At 38.2% G+C, this 17525-nt stretch overlaps 1 non-coding gene across 1 annotated transcript; it reads right to left on the bottom strand.

Moving 5' to 3' along the window:
- Window positions 1-16315: 16315 nt before the first annotated feature.
- Window positions 16316-16423, bottom strand: LOC127740300 (small nucleolar RNA R71). The gene has a single exon (XR_008000979.1). It is a non-coding gene; the product is annotated as a small nucleolar RNA R71 (small nucleolar RNA).
- Between the last annotated feature and the right edge of the window lie 1102 nt (window positions 16424-17525).

Raw genomic sequence — 17525 nt, 5'->3', positions numbered from 1 at the left:
GACTATCATATATTGCTGGAAAGCCCAGGATGTCTACTTTCCAACGCCGTTGAGAGCGCGCCAATTGGGCTTCTGTAGCTCCAGAAAATCCACTTCGAGTGCAGGGAGGTCAGAATCCAACAACATCTGCAGTCCTTTTCAGTCTCTGAATCAGATTTTTGCTCAGGTCCCTCAATTTCAGCCAGAAAATACCTGAAACCACAGAAAAACACACGAACTCATAGTAAAGTCCAGAAAAGTGAATTTTAACTAAAAACTAATAAAAATATACTAAAAACTAACTAGATCATACTAAAAACATACTAAAAATAATGCCAAAAAGCGTACAAATTATCCGCTCATCACCACTAAAGATTGTAACTGCTTCAACTCAAGATCAAAGGCCCATATCCAAGACTTAAAGAACTAACCAGAAGATCAAGAAGAGTACTATATATAGGAGTAATTTTGAACTAGAAAGGAGCTTGGCAATTTGGAGAACTACACCTTGTATATTTACTTTTCTGCACTTTTAGTCACTCGAGAATGTATTCTTCTTCATTATTTTCCATTTCCAGAGCTATGAACAACTAAACCCCCTTTCATTGGGTTGGGGAGCTCTGTTGTAATTTGATGGATCAATTATAGTTTTCATTATTCTTCCTCTTTCTTTTCTCTTGATTTACTAGAAAGCTTTCGATCTTAATTCAATTGGTTAGATTCCTTGGAAAAGAAACTCTCCATAATTAGATCTTCTCTGAGCCTTGGAAAAGGGATGAGGAGATCATGCTAGAAATGCTTTCTCATGTTGAACCAAATTAGGGTTTGGACGGATATAGTGACATGTAATCCTCCCAACACTTTGATTTGGAAATACATGTGGTATAATTAGTGACCATACTTCATCTCTTCCCATGAGCAATTAAATCAAGGAATTGGGCAATCATTCAAGCTTAGAGAGATTGGGTTGCCAAGGAATTGGGATCCAATCACCTAAGATTGCCAAGGAGATCAATGAATGCATTGATTGAGGAAGAGTTGAGAATGAATTTGATCCAGAGAATGCAACATCTCCTAAGCCCAATGAATCCCTCATTTCTGATCTTACTCATTCTCTTTACTTTATGCCATTTATCTTCATGTTCATTTCCCCAAATCCCCATTTAAGATTCTGTAATTTACCTTCTGTACTTTACTTTCCCGCTATTTAATTTTCTGCAATTCTCAACTCAATTTCTATTTAGCTTAACTAGCACATCTTTCCAACTAAAGTTGCTTGACCAATCAATCCCTGTGGGATTTGACCTCACTCTATTGTGAGTTTTTACTTGACGACAATTCGGTATACTTGTCGAAGGGAAATTTATTGAGAGACAAGTTTTTGTGCATCAAGTTTATGGCGCCGTTGCCGGGGATTGATTTTGTATCGACAATGATTAAGTTGGAAGTTCACTAGATTGAGCATTTTCTTTTGATTGTTTATTTTACCTAGTTAATTATCTTTAGTTTCAGTTATTTTCTTCCTGATTCCCTTTCCCCTCTTTGTTTTCTTCTTCTTTGTTGTTATTTACAATTCTGTTCATTAATCCACTAACTGTTTGATAATTTGCACCACTCACACTAACAGCCACTCTAACAGTAATAATCTCTTCATTTTAGTTCTTGATGTGTACTCTGTTAGTTGTATGACAGGGAGAAGAAGTGGAGCTTCAACTTCCTTTGATTCTGAACCTAAGAGGACATCCCTTAGATTAAGGAGGGAAGCAAGAGGGAAAAGAGCTGTTGGTGCTGAGGAAGAGGAAGAATACTTTGAAACAAACATGGAGGAGAACATGGAAAACAACCATGAAGGAGAAGCTCACAACCATGCTAGAGAGGGCCATGTGAATCATGCTGGCCAAGAGAGAAGAGTTCTAGGCTCTTACATCAATCCAAACCCAAGAAATTGTGGAAGTAATATCCAAAAGCTAACCATACATGCCAATAACTTTAAACTAAAACCCCAGCTCATCACCCTTGTTCAGAACAATTGTTCATTCAGAGGAAGTGCCCAAGAAGATCCTAATCAACATCTAACCACCTTCCTAAGAATATGTGACACTGTGAAGTCTAATGGTGTTCATCTGGATATCTATAGACTGCTTTTGTTCCCTTTTTCACTCAAGGATAAAGCATCTAAATGGCTGGAATCTTTTCCGAAGGAGAGTTTGACAAATTGGGAAAATGTGGTGAACAAATTTTTGGCAAGATTCTACCCCCCTCAAAGAATCAACAGGTTGAGAGCTGAGGTACAAACCTTCAGACAACAAGATGGTGAAACTCTCTATGAGGCTTGGGAGAGGTTTAAGGACTTAACAAGAAGTTGTCCACCAGACATGTTCAATGAATGGGTTCAACTACACATCTTCTATGAAGGTCTTTCCTACGAGTCAAAGAAGGTCGTGGACCATTCATCAGGGGGCTCTCTAAACAAGAAGAAGACCATTGAAGAGGCCATAGATATCATTGAGACTGTAGCTGAGAATGACTACTTCTATGCTTCTGAAAGGAGCAGCACTCGAGGAGTGATGGAGCTGAACCATATGGATGCACTGTTGGCTCAAAATAAGATGATTACCAAGCAGTTAGTTGACCTTACCAAGAAGGTGGAAGAGAACCAAGTTGCAGCAGTCATCACTTCAGCACCAGCTCAAGAAGGAGTGAATACAGAAGAAGAAGGTGACTAGGAATAAGCCAACTATGTTGGAAACTCACCCAGACAGAACCATTATCCATACTCCAAAACATACAATTCTGGTTGGAGAAACAACCCTAATTTTGGGTGGGGAAATTAACAAGACCAAGGCTAAGACCAGAGACGCCACGACCATAATCCCAACAACAATGCTACTCACCAACATCCCTCACAGAGATCATATCAACACCCACCTAATCACCCTTCTCAACCTCCATACCAAAACCAACATGACCACTCTCAACCACCCAATCTCAACCCACCATCACCAACCAAAGATAGACTCTCCAAAATTGAGACTATACTTGAAGACATATGTAAGGAAGTCCAAGACAACAGAGTGCTTGAGGATGAAGTGTGAGCCAATATAAAAAACCAGGGAGACACCATCAAGAGGCTGGAGTCCTAAATGGGGTATCTATCTCAACAGTTTTCCAAACCTACTGATAGTTTTCCAAGTGACACAGAGAAGAACCTAAGAGGAGAAGCAAAGAAAGTAAGATGGGAGAAATGCAAGATGATCACTATAAGTGATGAGAGGAGTGTGGAAGAAAACACACAAACAGAACACTTCCAAGACAATCCAAAGGAAAAGCATGAAGAGAGAAATCAAGAGGAGCTAAACAAAGAGGAGACTCTGAACCCATATGCACCTTTTACCCAAAGGCTCAAGGGTGGTGTAGCAAGGAGAGTATATTCAAGGTTCCTCGACAAGTTTGCATCCCTTCATGTGAACATACCGTTCATTAAGGCTCTATAGCAGATGCCCTCATACATCAAGTACATAAAGGAGCTGCTAACCAAAAAGAGTTCACTGAAAGGTGGGCAAACAATAGTGATGAATAGGGAGTGCAGTGCTCTCATCCAAACAGAGCCACCTACAAAAAAGAAGGACCCAGGGAGTTTTCACATCCCCTGTGCTATAGGAGAAACAATGATTGATAAGGGACTCTATGACCTGGGGGCAAGCATCAACTTAATGTCTCTATGCCTCATGAAAAAGCTTCAAATCAATGAGCTAACACCCACAGACGTAATCATCAAGCTGGCTGACAAAACTCAAAAACAGGCAATAGGAGTGGTTGAAAACGTGTTAGTGAAGGTTGGGAACTACTTCCTTCCCACATACTTTGTTATCTTGGAGATGGAAGAGAATCACATCCATCCCATCATTCTGGGGAGACCATTTTTAGCCACAGCTAGGGCACTTATAGATGTGGAGCGAGGAGAACTAATATTGAAGATACACGATGAACAACTCACCTTCAATGTCTTCAAACCCTCACAAGAAGTAGATCATGATAACAAAGAGTCAAGGGAAGAGCACAATAAGAAACTGATGGAAGAGATAAGCACAAGAGCACAAGCACCACACCTGAGAATCCCTATGGATGACAATTAATGTGGTCAGAAGGAACAACAGCCAAGTATAACCCAAGAGGAGCTAGACCCACCAGAGTCACATGAGACAAGTGACAAAACCCTCCTAAAAGAAGGAACCACAGGGAGCAAGGCATCATCAAGGGAAACAAGGAAAAAGGCCCCAAGGGGATGAGAAACAAGAAGATTCCTGCATAGGGTTTCTCTCCAGGAGATGAGGTGATCTCTACTTATCTTCCACCTATCCAACTTCATCTCCCCACCATCCCATCTCAACTGCCTCAAGTGTACACCAACAGAAAAATTCTGTCCTTAGAGCATGTGAAGCTTCTTAACAAAGCCAATGGAGACAGATTCACTACAAGAGGGGAAGATTTGAAGCACTACCAACCACCCTGACAAAGGCCAAACGTCAAGCTAATGACGCTAAAGAAGCGCTTCATGGGAGGCAACCCATGTTTTATATCCTTTCTTTTTAATCTTTAATAGTAGATAATAAAGCAAGGTTCACGAATTCTAAACCAACTTTGACAAGCACTTATAAGAATCTCTACATACAGCATATAGTGAATGACAAGTTTGGTGTTCAAGGCACACTAAGAGGGCTTGAACATAATTCATATTACGTCAATCTTAGAGCCTTAATCAAATATTTTTTACACCACATGATCACAAACTAAGTTTGGTGTCACTAACGTTGCATGCATGAACACTTAATTGGTTGGTTGGTTTGCATTCATGAATAGCCCTTAGTTAATCAAAAGCAAAAAAAAAAAAAAAAAAGGGGGGGGCTAGCCTCCAAATTTTTTTTTACCGCCACAATTCAAACTAATTTCTCTTTTCTTTTGTCTTGCAAGGAATTTAAAGGGAATGTTGGAGGAACTTGATGGGACAACCAATTGAAGGGGGGTTCGGCCACTTCACCAAAGGAATCACACACTTGTCTTTAAGAGGAGTTCCTTGGGAAGTGTTGCCATGCAACATTGGAAGTAGGATAGCCTTGGAGACTGAACCAAGAACCTCATAAAAGAAGTGATCCTTGTGCCCATCCAATGCCAAACCCCAACCATCCACTATTGAGCCATACCATCAATCCACACCCTTCAATCACCTATCATCTTCCTATATAAATGACCCCCACTTTATACCTCTCCCCATTCAAATATCTGTCCATTCCATCTCTTGTTCTTCTTTCTTCCAAAACTTCACACCTTCACATTACCAATTCTTACTCATGGAATCATCAAGCTCCAAGAGGCAAAAGGGGAAGGAACCGGTAGAGAGCATTCCTTTCAATGAAAAGAGATTCAAGATCGCCTTCCATGAGCTCTAATTTGAATGGATAAAACACAAGAAAATATTGCCAGAGCTAACATCCCAGTTCAACGAAGATGAGTGCCCACAGATCAGAGAGAAGATTGAACAGAGGGGTTGGCAAAAGCTCACAAACCCAGAAACAAAGATAAATGCAAACCTCATCAAGGAATTCTATGCCAATGTGGCCAGAGAAGATAATACCAGGGTCCCCACCTTCAAAAGCTATGTGAGAGGAACAGAGGTGGACTTCAGCACCAATGCTATAACAAGGAATCTTCAGCTGAGATCTCCACATTTTGATGAGCCCAGTTATCAAGCAAGAATAAGTAATGGTCCCGAAAATGATGAACTTGAAGAAATTGTGAATGATATGTCTGTTATAGGATCTGATTGGAAAAAGTACTCATATAGAAGACCGCGGTTCATTAGGAGAGGCCCCGGAAGCCAAGGGATGGTTTGAGCTCGTGAGGAGATCTATCCTTCTAGCCACAAACAATTCTGAGGTGGAAGTATTAATGTGCACGAAATTATAGCTGAGGGAATCCAAGACTAAGCCGAGAAGAATGATCCGGGTGCTAGACTTTGGTACCTGATAAACCACTATTTTATGGTTTATCTTGTGCTCAATTGAGTAGTTTTTATCAAATTTTTACCCACTTATTCATACTATTTGCATGGTTTTACTATTCCTTTCGCATTTTATGACATATGTGAAAACATGTTTCCTATGCTTTAAAATATTAAATTTAATCATCTCTTATTACTATTCGATGCCATGATATGTGTCTTAAGTGATTTCATGGATTACAGGGCAGGAATGGCTTAGAGGATGGAAAGGAAGCATGCAAAAGTCGAACGAATACAAGAAGTTGAAAGAACTGCAAAGCTGTCAACCTGACCCTCTCGCACTCAAACGGTCATAACATGAGCTACATGGGTCCAAATGATGCGGTTCCAGTTGCGTTGGAAAGCTAACATCTGGGGCATCACAACGATATATAATTTACTATAGCTTTCCTGAAGTTAAGTGATACAAACGCGTGGATGACACGTCTGCGTCGCATCTACGAACTTCAATCCACGCAAACGCGTGGACGACGCCTCCGCGTCACTTTGCCGCCACTTGTACGGTCCAGAAAGCGCTGGGAGTGATTTTTGGGCTATTTTTGACCCAGTTCTCGGCCCAGAAAACACAAATAAGAGACTGGGAGTGGAGCAGAATCAATCATTCAATCATTACTCACAATTTTAGATTTTAGATGTAGTTTTTAGAGAGAGGTTCTCTCCTCTCTCTTAGGATTTAGGATTATGATTTCTATTAGGATTAGGATTGTTTCTTCATACCAGGTTCAATAATTTATGTTTCTCTTCTATCTTTGTTTACTCTGAAGCTTTTATTTGTGTTTGATTTATGTTGCCCAATTGGCTTGTGAATATTGTCCATGTTAGAATTGACATCTTCATTCAATATAATTTGAGGTATTCTGGATATTTATGATTTCAATTTAGCTTTTTATATTCTTAGCTTTAATTGATTAATTGGTAACTCTTGAGTTGTCAAACTCATTGTCGACCGAAAATTGGAATTCTTCAAGAACTAACTCGAGTTCCAATAACTCTAGCCTTTTCCAAGGAAAGACTAGGACCTGAGGAACCAAACTTATTCCATCCACTTGACTTACCTTCATAGTTAGAGGTTAACTTAGTGGGAGAAAAATCCAATTCTCATCACAATTCATAAGGATAAATGGGATATGACTTCCAGTTTTCATACCTTGCCAAGAGTTTTATTAGTTATTAATTTATTAATTCTTGCAATCTATTTCTCCTGCTTAAAACCTTTTTCAAACCCAAACGCTGTTTTTCCATAACTAATAATAAATCATACTTCCCTATAATTCCTTGAGAAGATGACCCGAGGTTTGAATACTTCGGTTTATAAAGTTATTGGGTTTTGTTACCTGCCACGAGTATGCGTGCCCCACGCGTACGTGTTATTTTTCAAAACAGGCCATCCACGCAGTCACGTCACCCAGATTTTTGGCAACATGCATTTAAATAGAGAGTTGTGCGAACGCGAGGCTGAACTCGCGCCACTAGCATATATCGAGTCACGCGTCCGCGTGCCACACGCGTTAGCATCACTTTATCAAAGCGCGACCCACGCGACCGCGTGCCCCAAGCGCTCGCGTCGCATGCGCCGCACAGCTTATCGAAATCAGCCAAATATCTTATCTTTTCTTCCCCAAATCTAAATCTTTTATTTTCCTTCTTTTTTCTTTCTTCCTTCCTTTTTTTTCTTTCTTTTTTCCTTTCAATTTTATAAATTTATTTGGGTCATTATTTTGCTTGTGGATTGTTAAGAAATTGCTTGACAATTATATATTATTTTTTTAAGGGTGCTTGCATGTTCAATTTAATACTTTCCATACCTTATTATGCATGCTTTGTGTTTGTGAGAAAGTCCATATGGCATTGTGCATTCTTAATTATTATATCCTTCTACTCTAATGCCTGTTTTTCACAAAACCCTTTTCAATATTTTATTAATTAAATATAATTTTCAATACAAACGTTATTGTTAGTTTCTCACGACTAATAACACATTAAGGCTTTTAATGCTTGATTTACGCTACTCATGCCTTTGCCAGCATGCCAATAAACATCTTGCATTTAATTGCCTCAATTTATCATGCTATGTTTCCATTTATGTCCTAATTTCATGGAATTGCGACCATGTGTTAATGACATTCTTCTTTATTTTGGCATTATTCTTACTAGTACTATTCTCTCCCTTGCTCTATCCCTTTGATTTCATGTCCCTTTCTCTTCTCCCTTTTTCAGGCTGGCCACCAGGAAGAGTAAAGAGAAAGACTCTACAACAAGCACCGGCTGAGGAACCACAACCCCCGCCACCTGCACATCTTTGCATGCACCGAGGACAGTGCAATCTTTAAGTGTGGGGAGGTCGATACCGATCTCCACGGGTTACTTAGTCCCTTCTCAACACCAATTTTTGTTTTTCATTGTTGCATTTGCATGTTTGATTGCATGTCTATTTTATTTTGTGCATATTTTACCACTTGGTTGAAGTAACATTTTCTTTTTCAAGAAACTTTTTATAGTATTTCACTAATTTGAATTAAAAACTTTTTGAAAAAACTTGTATGAAGAAATATTATTTTGGAATAAAGTTTAGAGCTCGAACACACAAAACCAGTGAGATTTTGAGCCTATTTGATTGGTTGCATTTTATCAACCAATATATTTTTTTTGTGTGTTATTCTCTTTAAAATTGTAATCTTTGTCTTGCTTAATTCTATATTTCCACTGTTTGATGTATGCATGCACTTATATGATTGAGGCCTTGTTTCACTAAGCTTACATACCCATATGGCCTTACCCTTTCATTATCATTTGCAAATCAATATTGAGCCTATTATACCCTTTTGTTCTTTACTTTAGGTCATCACTAACTCTAAGTGGAAAATAATGATGTCCTTACTTTGAATCCTTGATTAGCTTAGACTAGTGAAAGTTCTCATGAATTAAGTGCGGGAAAAGTGGGTTTGAAAATGTTTGGTTTGGGAATTGAGTATGTTAGACTTTGTGTGAAAATGTGCAAAATAATAGTTGATCACATATTATTGCGTTCAATACTTTAATCATATGCATTGAGAAGAATAAAAGAAAAAAAAAGAAGAAAAAAAAGAAAAAAAAGTGAAAAAGAAAAGAAAAAAAAGCAAATAATAAAAGGGGACAAAATGCCCCAAAGTAAGTGTTCTTTTCAATGCATATATACTGAACTCAAATTTAGGATGCATGAATATATGGAAAACACAGTTAATGGGAAGTTAGATTTTGTATTTTAATTAAATGGATTGTCTTAAGTTAGGTGGAAACTTTATATTAATTAAGGATTCAGATTTTAGTCCACTTGGCCAAATACAATCCTACCTTGACCCTAACCCCATTACAACCCTTAAAAGACCTCTTGATTTGTGTATTGGTGCATTAATTTTTTGTTGATTGTTAGATGAAGAGCAAGCCATAGAAAGCAAGATTAGTAGAGAATTGAGAGAATTGACCCTAGACACTTGAGAGTTAGAATCATATACACTACCAGTAAAGATTCAGTGGTTGCATTCATATAGATAGGTTGCATTTCATACATTCTATCATTCCTCTTCACTCCTTTATAGCTTCTCTTGAGCTTAGCAAGATGACATGCTAATATTTAAGTGTGGGGAGGTTGATAAACCACTATTTTAAGGTTTATCTTGTGCTCAATTGAGTGGTTTTTATTAACTCTTTACCCACTTATTCATACTATTTGCATGGTTTTACTATTCCTTCCGTATTTTATGACATATGTGAAAACATGTTTCCTATGCTTTAAAATATTAAATTTAATCATCTCTTATTACCATTTGATGCCGTGATATGTGTGTTAAGTGATTTCAGGGATTACAGGGCAGGAATGGCTTAGAGGATGGAAAGGAAGCATGTAAAAGTGGAAGGAATACAAGAAGTTGAAGGAACTGCAAAGTTGTCAGCCTGACCCTCTCGCACTCAAACGGTCATAACTTGAGATACAGAGGTTCAAATGATGCGGTTCCAGTTGCATTGGAAAGCTAACATCCAGAGCTTCGCAACGACATATAATTTACTATAGCTGCCTCAAAGTTAGGCAACACGAACGCGTGGATGATGTGCACGCGTCGCAGCTGCGAATCTCAATCTATGCAAACGCGTGGACGACGCCTCCGCGTCACTTTGCCGTGACCTGTACGAACCAGAAAGCGCTGGGAGTGATTTCTAGGCAATTTTTGACCCAGTTCTCAGCCTAGAAAACACAGATTAGAGGCTGGAAGTGGAGCAGAATCAATCATTCAATCATTACTCACAATTTTAGATTTTAGATGTAGTTTTTAGAGAGAGAGGTTCTCTCTTCTCTCTTAGGATTTAGGATTAGGATTTCTATTAGGATTAGGATTGTTTCTTCATACCAGGTTCAAAAATTTATGTTTCTCTTCTATTTTTGTTTACTCTGAAGCTTTTATTTGTGTTTGATTTATGTTGCCCAATTGGCTTGTGAATATTGTCCATGTTAGAATTGACATCTTCATTCAATATAATTTGAGGTATTCCGGATATTTATGATTTCAATTTAGCTTTTTATATTCTTGGATTTAATTGATTAATTGATAACTCTTGAGTTGTCAAACTCATTGTCGACTGAAATTAGAATTCTTCAAGAATTAACTCGAGTTCCAATAACTCTAGTCTTTTCCAAGGAAAGACTAGGACCTGAGGAACCAAACTTATTCCATCCACTTGACTTACCTTCATAGTTAGAGGTTAACTTAGTGGGAGAAAAATCCAATTCTCATCACAATTGATAAGGATAACTGGGATAGGACTTCCAGTTATTAATTTATTAATTCTTGCAATCTATTTCTCCTGCTTAAAACCCTTTTTCAAACCCAAACGTTGTTTTTTCCATAACCAATAATAAATCATAGTTCCCTGAAATTCCTTGAGAAGACGATCCGAGGTTTGAATACTTCGGTTTATAAATTTATTGGGTTTTGTTACTTGTGACAACCAAAACGTTTGTACGAAGGGATTTTCTGTTGGTTTAGAATCTATACTCACAACGCGGCTATATTTTTACAAAATTCTTTAATAGCAAAAATCCTAACGTCAGTACCCCAGCACCATCCTTAGACTATGTATGAAAGCCAAGGTAGTATTCGAAGATAACAATCCAAAATGGGTAAACCCTGGTAGGTTAGTTACGCTCCAGCGTATAACCTATATGGCACCTGCTCAACAACAAAGAAGGCCTCAGATAAGGAAAAGAACTTCACAAGAAGAACCTCACCAAGAAGAGCCTCATCAAGAAGAATACCAGCAAGAAGAGTACTATGATCCAACCAACATAAACCCGAATCACATTCAAGGAGCCATTGAGGATCTAACAAGGAGTTATATAGAGGGACAAGAACAACAACTGCATGTTCAAGCCTAAAGGATGGATCGTCAAGAAGAACTGCTCTCTAATTGGATGAGTTAACAAAGGGAGTGGCAGAAACAACAAATTGAGCAGCAACAGGAGCATTACTCCCAACTCACCCAAGCCATTAATCAAGTAACTGAAAGGCAAGAGCGTCAAGACAAACGCCTTCAAGAACTCAACCAACATCAGTTGTCTCAGATGAAAGCATTCAACGAGTTCAGCGTGCTCAATGAAGGACGGCAGCTACATCGGGAAGAGTTTAGCATAAACACTCAGGCCAAGTTGACTTATGTGGCTGGGCATATGCATAATTTACACCCTGTCATCCAAAGATATGATGCACTTCACAAAGACCTAATAGAACAAGAGGAGGATAAGGTGAAACAACAGAAGGAAGCATTAAAGAAGAAGATGGAGGATGCTGGTTTCTGGAAAAAACTGATCGGGAAGCGCAAGGGAAATGGGGATTCGAGCAATCAAGAAGGATCCTAAGACAAAGGAAACAAAGGGACATAAGCATTCTAATAAGGAAAAGGTGGTGGAGCTCCCTCTTCGTTTTATCTTTTTCATGTTTTAAATAAGGAAAATCATGTATGAAATAGAACATGCTTCCATAGTAGCTTATGAACTTTCAATTCTGCCTTTAAAATTTCAGTGTTGGTCTAGGTCCCTGGTTTTCCATTATCATCTTGCTTATATGTATGCTTGTCCTTTTAAATTAAATTAAAAGAAAAAGTTATGAAACACAAGAGTAGGTTTATCTTGTGAAGTGAGTTCTTAAGTTTGTGGTATGGTAATTAATTAGCTAAGTTGGTTCGCCAACAAGGTAATTAGGCAATTATATGCTCTAAATCACATGCTTGGAACACATCTTTTTGAGACTAACCAATTAACAAGATCCTAATAAGAAAAAAGGAAAGAACAATAAGAGTATAAAAAGGAAAGAAAAGTTATAAGAAATGAGGCTAGGTACCAAGGGTTTGAATATTGAGGCATGTGTCTGTGGTGTTCCTGTGCAAGGGATATGCTTGGATGAATAAGCTCTCAGGGGTGCCTTATCACTTGGTAACTTGGGTTAACTAACCCGGGATTATCAGCTAAAAGTCCACTATCAAGAGCAACCCTTGCTACGGAGCACTTAGTAACCCAAAGAGGTGCTGGACACCAAGGTCTCAAGAAAGAAAAAATAAACAAACCATGTGCTTGTGGTGTGCATGTCAGGGGGAAAGAGACTTGAGGGAGTAAGTCCTTAGGGGTGTCTTAACACCTGGCACCTTGAACCAACTGGTTCGGGAGTGTTGGCCGAAAGCTTATCTTAAATAGTCGCCCTCTTACAGAGCACTTAGCCTAAAAAGAATGCAATAAACCTTGGAAAAGAGGGGAGGATCAATAAATAAGAAGTCTCAAGGGATGCAATCAAGCAAGAGTTCAAGGGCATGATAAGGACCTAAACACCAGTGAAGGAAGGAACCTAAGTTGCTATGTATGAAACCCCACAAACCAGTTGGTTCAAGAGTTCAAGAGCCACGTTAATCCAATTAACATGAACTCTAACGTGAGGGGAGGAAGCAATTGCCAACGTTAGTGACACTCACCTTTGTCACTAACGTTGGACTAAGCCAAGAGTGCCCACGTTAGTAGTCACGTTAAGACCACTAACGTGAAGAGTAACGTAGAACTAAGCATGATGGCCCAATGTTAGTGACACTCACCTTTGTCATTAACGTTGGAGATGGCAATCACCACCACGTTAGTGGTCACGTTAATCCAATTAACGTGAACTCTAATGTGGGAAGGAGGGGTGTTTGGAGCGTTAGTGACAAAGGTAAGTATCACTAACGCTCTCGAAGCTTAGACATGACCACGTTAAGGGTCACGTTAGTTACACTAACGTGAACTCTAACATGGGGACAAGACCCAAGAGCAAACATTATTGAAAAAGGTGAACGCCAATAATGTTTGCGAAGGACCAAGAGGCAACGTTAGTGGTCACATTAGTGCCACTAACGTTGAAGTTAACGTGGATCATTAGTGGGTTGGAATGTTAGTGGAAAAGGTGATCGTTACTAACGTTCTCAAACCCACATTTTCACTTAACGTTAACACCACTACGTCCTAACTAACGCCCATGCCTAACTCACATTTTTCTGCAAGCAAAGCTAAGGCCATTAAAGATTGTAACTACTTCAACTTAAGATCAAAGGCCCATATCCAAGACATGAAGAACTAACCAGAAGATCAAGAAGAGTAGTATATATAGGAGTAGTTTTGAAATAGAAAGGAGCTTGGCAATTTGGAGAACTACACCTTGTATATTTACTTTTCTGCACTTTTAGTCACTCGAGAATGTATTCTTCTTCATCATTTTCCATTTCCAGAGCTATGAACAACTAAACCCCCTTTTCATTGGGTTGGGGAGCTCTGTTGTAATTTGATGGATCAATTATAGTTTTCATTATTCTTCCTCTTTCTTTTCTCTTGATTTACTAGAAAGCTTTCGATCTTAATTCAATTGGTTAGTTGTCTTGGAAAATAAACTCTCCATAATTGGATCTCCTCTGAGCCTTGGAAAACGGATGAGGAGATCATGCTAGAAATACTTTCTCATATTGGACCAAATTGGGGTTTGGACGGATATAGTGACATGTAATCCTCCCAACACTTTGATTTGGAAATACATGTGGTATAATCAGTGACCATACTTCATCTCTTCCCATGAGCAATTAAATCAAGGAATTGGGCAATTGTTCAAGCTTAGAGAGATTGGGTTGCCAAGGAATTGGGATCCAGTCACCTAAGATTGCCAAGGAGATCAATGAATGCATTGATTGAGGAAGAGATGAGAATGAATTTGATCCGGAGAATGCAACATCTCCTAAGCCAAATGAATCCCCCATTTCTAATCTTACCCATTCTCTTTACTTTCTGCCATTTATCTTCATGTTCATTTCCCCAAATCCCCATTTAAGATTCTGCAATTTACTTTCTGCACTTTATTTTCCCGCTATTTAATTTTCTGCAATTCTCAACTCAATTTCTGTTTAGCTCAACTAGCACATCTTTCAAACTAAAGTTGCTTGACCAATCAATCCCTGTGGGATTCGACCTCACTCTATTGTGAGTTTTTACTTGACGACAATTCGGTGTACTTGCCGAAGGAAAATTTGTTGAGAGACAAGTTTTCGTGCATCAAGTTTATGAAATTTCTAAGTTTGGTGTCTTGCATATCTTTCTTTTCTTAAAAATTTTCAAAAATATGTTCTTGATGCTCATCATGATTTTCAAAGTGTTCTTGGTGTTCATCTTGACATTCAAAGTGTTCTTGCGTGCATCATCTATTTTATTCTAATTTTCTCATGATTAGTTTTATTTTGTTGTTTTTCTTTCTCCTCATTAAAAATTCAAAAAAATTTTCAAAATTATGTCTTTTCAAGTCAATAATATAGAGAATTGAAGATTCAGAACATACACCAGAGGAATCACAGAGAAAAAGCTGCGCGTTCAAAATGCCCAGTGAAGAAGGAATTCTGGCGTTTAAACCCCAGCCAGGGTACCCTGGCTGGGCGTTTAACGCCCACTTGGCTACCTCCTTGGGCATTTAATGCCAGGATGACACCAAGGAAGAAGTTTTGTTTTCAATTCAAATGTTTTTCAATTTTTCAAGTTTTAAAACTAAATTTTCAAAATCATATCTTTTTCATATCCTCTCATATCAATCATATCTTTTTCAAAATCAAATCCTTTTCATTTTTCTTTTAATATTTTTGAAAAACCTTGCTAACAATTAATGTTGTGATTCAAAAAATTTCAAGTTTGTTACTTTCTTGTTAAGAAAGGTTCAATATTTGAATTTTAGAATCATATCTTTTAATTTCTTATTAGTCAAGTCATCAATTTTAAAAATCAAATATTTTTCAACCATATCTTTCCAATCATATCTTTTTAAAAATCAAATTTTTTCAATTATATCTGTTTTAATTTGATTTCAAACTTTTTTTATTTTTCTAACTTCTTATCTTTTCAAAATTATTTCCAAATCTTTTTCAACTAATCACTATTTCTTATCTTTTTCAAAACCACCTAACCACTTTTTCAAAAATCTTTCTAATTAACCAATTATTTTAATTTTAAAATTTTCAAAAATTCCCTCTCTCATCTCCTTCTATTTAATCACTAACACTCCTCCTCTCTTAATAATTCGAACACTCTCCCCTCTTTATATGTTCGAATTCTTCTTTATCTACCTCATCCTTCTATTCTTCTTTTCCTCTGACACATCAAGGAATCTCTATACTGTGACATAGAGGATTCCATACTTTCTTTGTTTTCTTCTCTTTCATATGAGTAGGAACAAAGATAAAGGCATTCTTGTTGAAGCTGATCCTGAAACTGAAAGGACTCTGAAGAGGAAGTTAGGAGAAGCTAAAGCACAACTCTCTTGAGAGGACCTAACAGAAATTTTTGAAAAAGAAGAAGACATGGCAGCCGAAAATAATAATAATGCCAACAATGCAAGGAAGGTGCTTGGTGACTTTACTGCACCTACTCCTGACTTCTATGGGAGAAGCATCTCTATCCTTGCCATTGGAGCAAACAACTTTGAGCTTAAGCCTCAATTAGTTTCTCTGATGCAACAGAATTGCAAGTTTCATAGACTTCCATTGGAAGATACTCATCAGTTCTTGGCAGAATTTTTGCAAATCTGTGATACTGTTAAGACCAATGGAGTTGATCCCGAAGTCTACAGACATATGCTTTTCCCTTTTGCTGTAAGAGACAGAGCTAGTATATGGTTAAACTTACAACCTAGAGACAGCCTGAAATCTTGGAAAAAGCTAGTCAATGCCTTCTTAGCTAAATTCTTTCCACCTCAAAAGATGACTAAGCTTAGAGTGGAAGTTCAAACCTTCAAATAGAAGGAAGGTGAATCCCTCTATGAAGCTTGGGAAAGATACAAGCAATTCATCAAAAGGTGTCCCTCTAACATGCTTTTAGAATGGAGTATCATAGGTATCTTCTATGATGGTCTGTCTGAGTTATCCAAGATGTCATTGGACCATTCTGCAGGCAGATCTATTCATCTAAAGAAATCGCCTGCAGAAGCCTAGGAACTCATTGAAATGGTTGCAAATAACCAGTTCATGTACACTTCTGAAAGAAATCCTGTGAGCAATGGGACAACTATGAAGAAATGAGTTATTAAGATTGATACTCTGAATACCATACTGGCTCAGAACAAAATATTGACTCAGCAAGTCAATATAATTTCTCAGAATCTGACTGGATTGCAAGCTGCATCTGGCAGTGCTAAAGAAGCCTCCTCTGAAGGAGAAGCTTATGACCCTGAGAATCCTACAATGGAAGAGGTGAATTACATGGGAGAACCCTATGAAAACACATATAATTCTTCATAGAGGAATCACCCGAATTTCTCATGGAAGGATCAACAAAAGCCTCAACAAGGCTTCAATAACAATAATGGCGGGAGAAACAGGTTTAGCAATAGCAAACCTTTTCCATCATCTTCTCAGCAACAGATAGGGAACTCTGAGCAGAGTCATTCTGGCTTAGTAACCATAGCGTCTGATCTATCTAAGACTATAATGAGCGGATAATTTATACGCTTTTTGGCATTGTTTTTAGTATGTTTTTAGTATGTTTTAGTTAGTTTTTAGTATACTTTTATTAGTTTTTAGTTAAAATTCACTTTTCTGGACTTTACTATGAGTTTGTGTCTTTTTCTGTGATTTCAGGTATTTTCTGGTTGAAATTGAGGGACCTGAGCAAAAATCTGATTCGGAGGCTGAAAATGACTACAGATGCTATTGGATTCTGACCACCCTGCACTCGAAGTGGATTTTCTGGAGCTACAGAAGCCCAATTGGCGCGCTCTCAACGGCGTTGGAAAGTCGACATCCTGGGCTTTCCAGCAATGTATAACAGTTCATACTTTGCCCAAGATTTGATGGCCCAAACCGGCGTTCCAAATCAGCTCAAAACTGCCCGGCGTTAAACGCCGGAACTGGCACAAGAATGGGAGTTAAACGCCCAAACTGGCACAAAAGCTGGCGTTTAACTCCAAGAAGAGTCTCT

This window comes from Arachis duranensis, chromosome 6 (genome assembly GCF_000817695.3).
Source record: "Arachis duranensis cultivar V14167 chromosome 6, aradu.V14167.gnm2.J7QH, whole genome shotgun sequence".
NCBI classification, from domain to species: Eukaryota; Viridiplantae; Streptophyta; class Magnoliopsida; order Fabales; family Fabaceae; genus Arachis; species Arachis duranensis.
The sequence above is the reverse complement of the archived record's forward strand: the minus strand, read 5'-3'. Positions and strand labels throughout refer to the sequence as shown.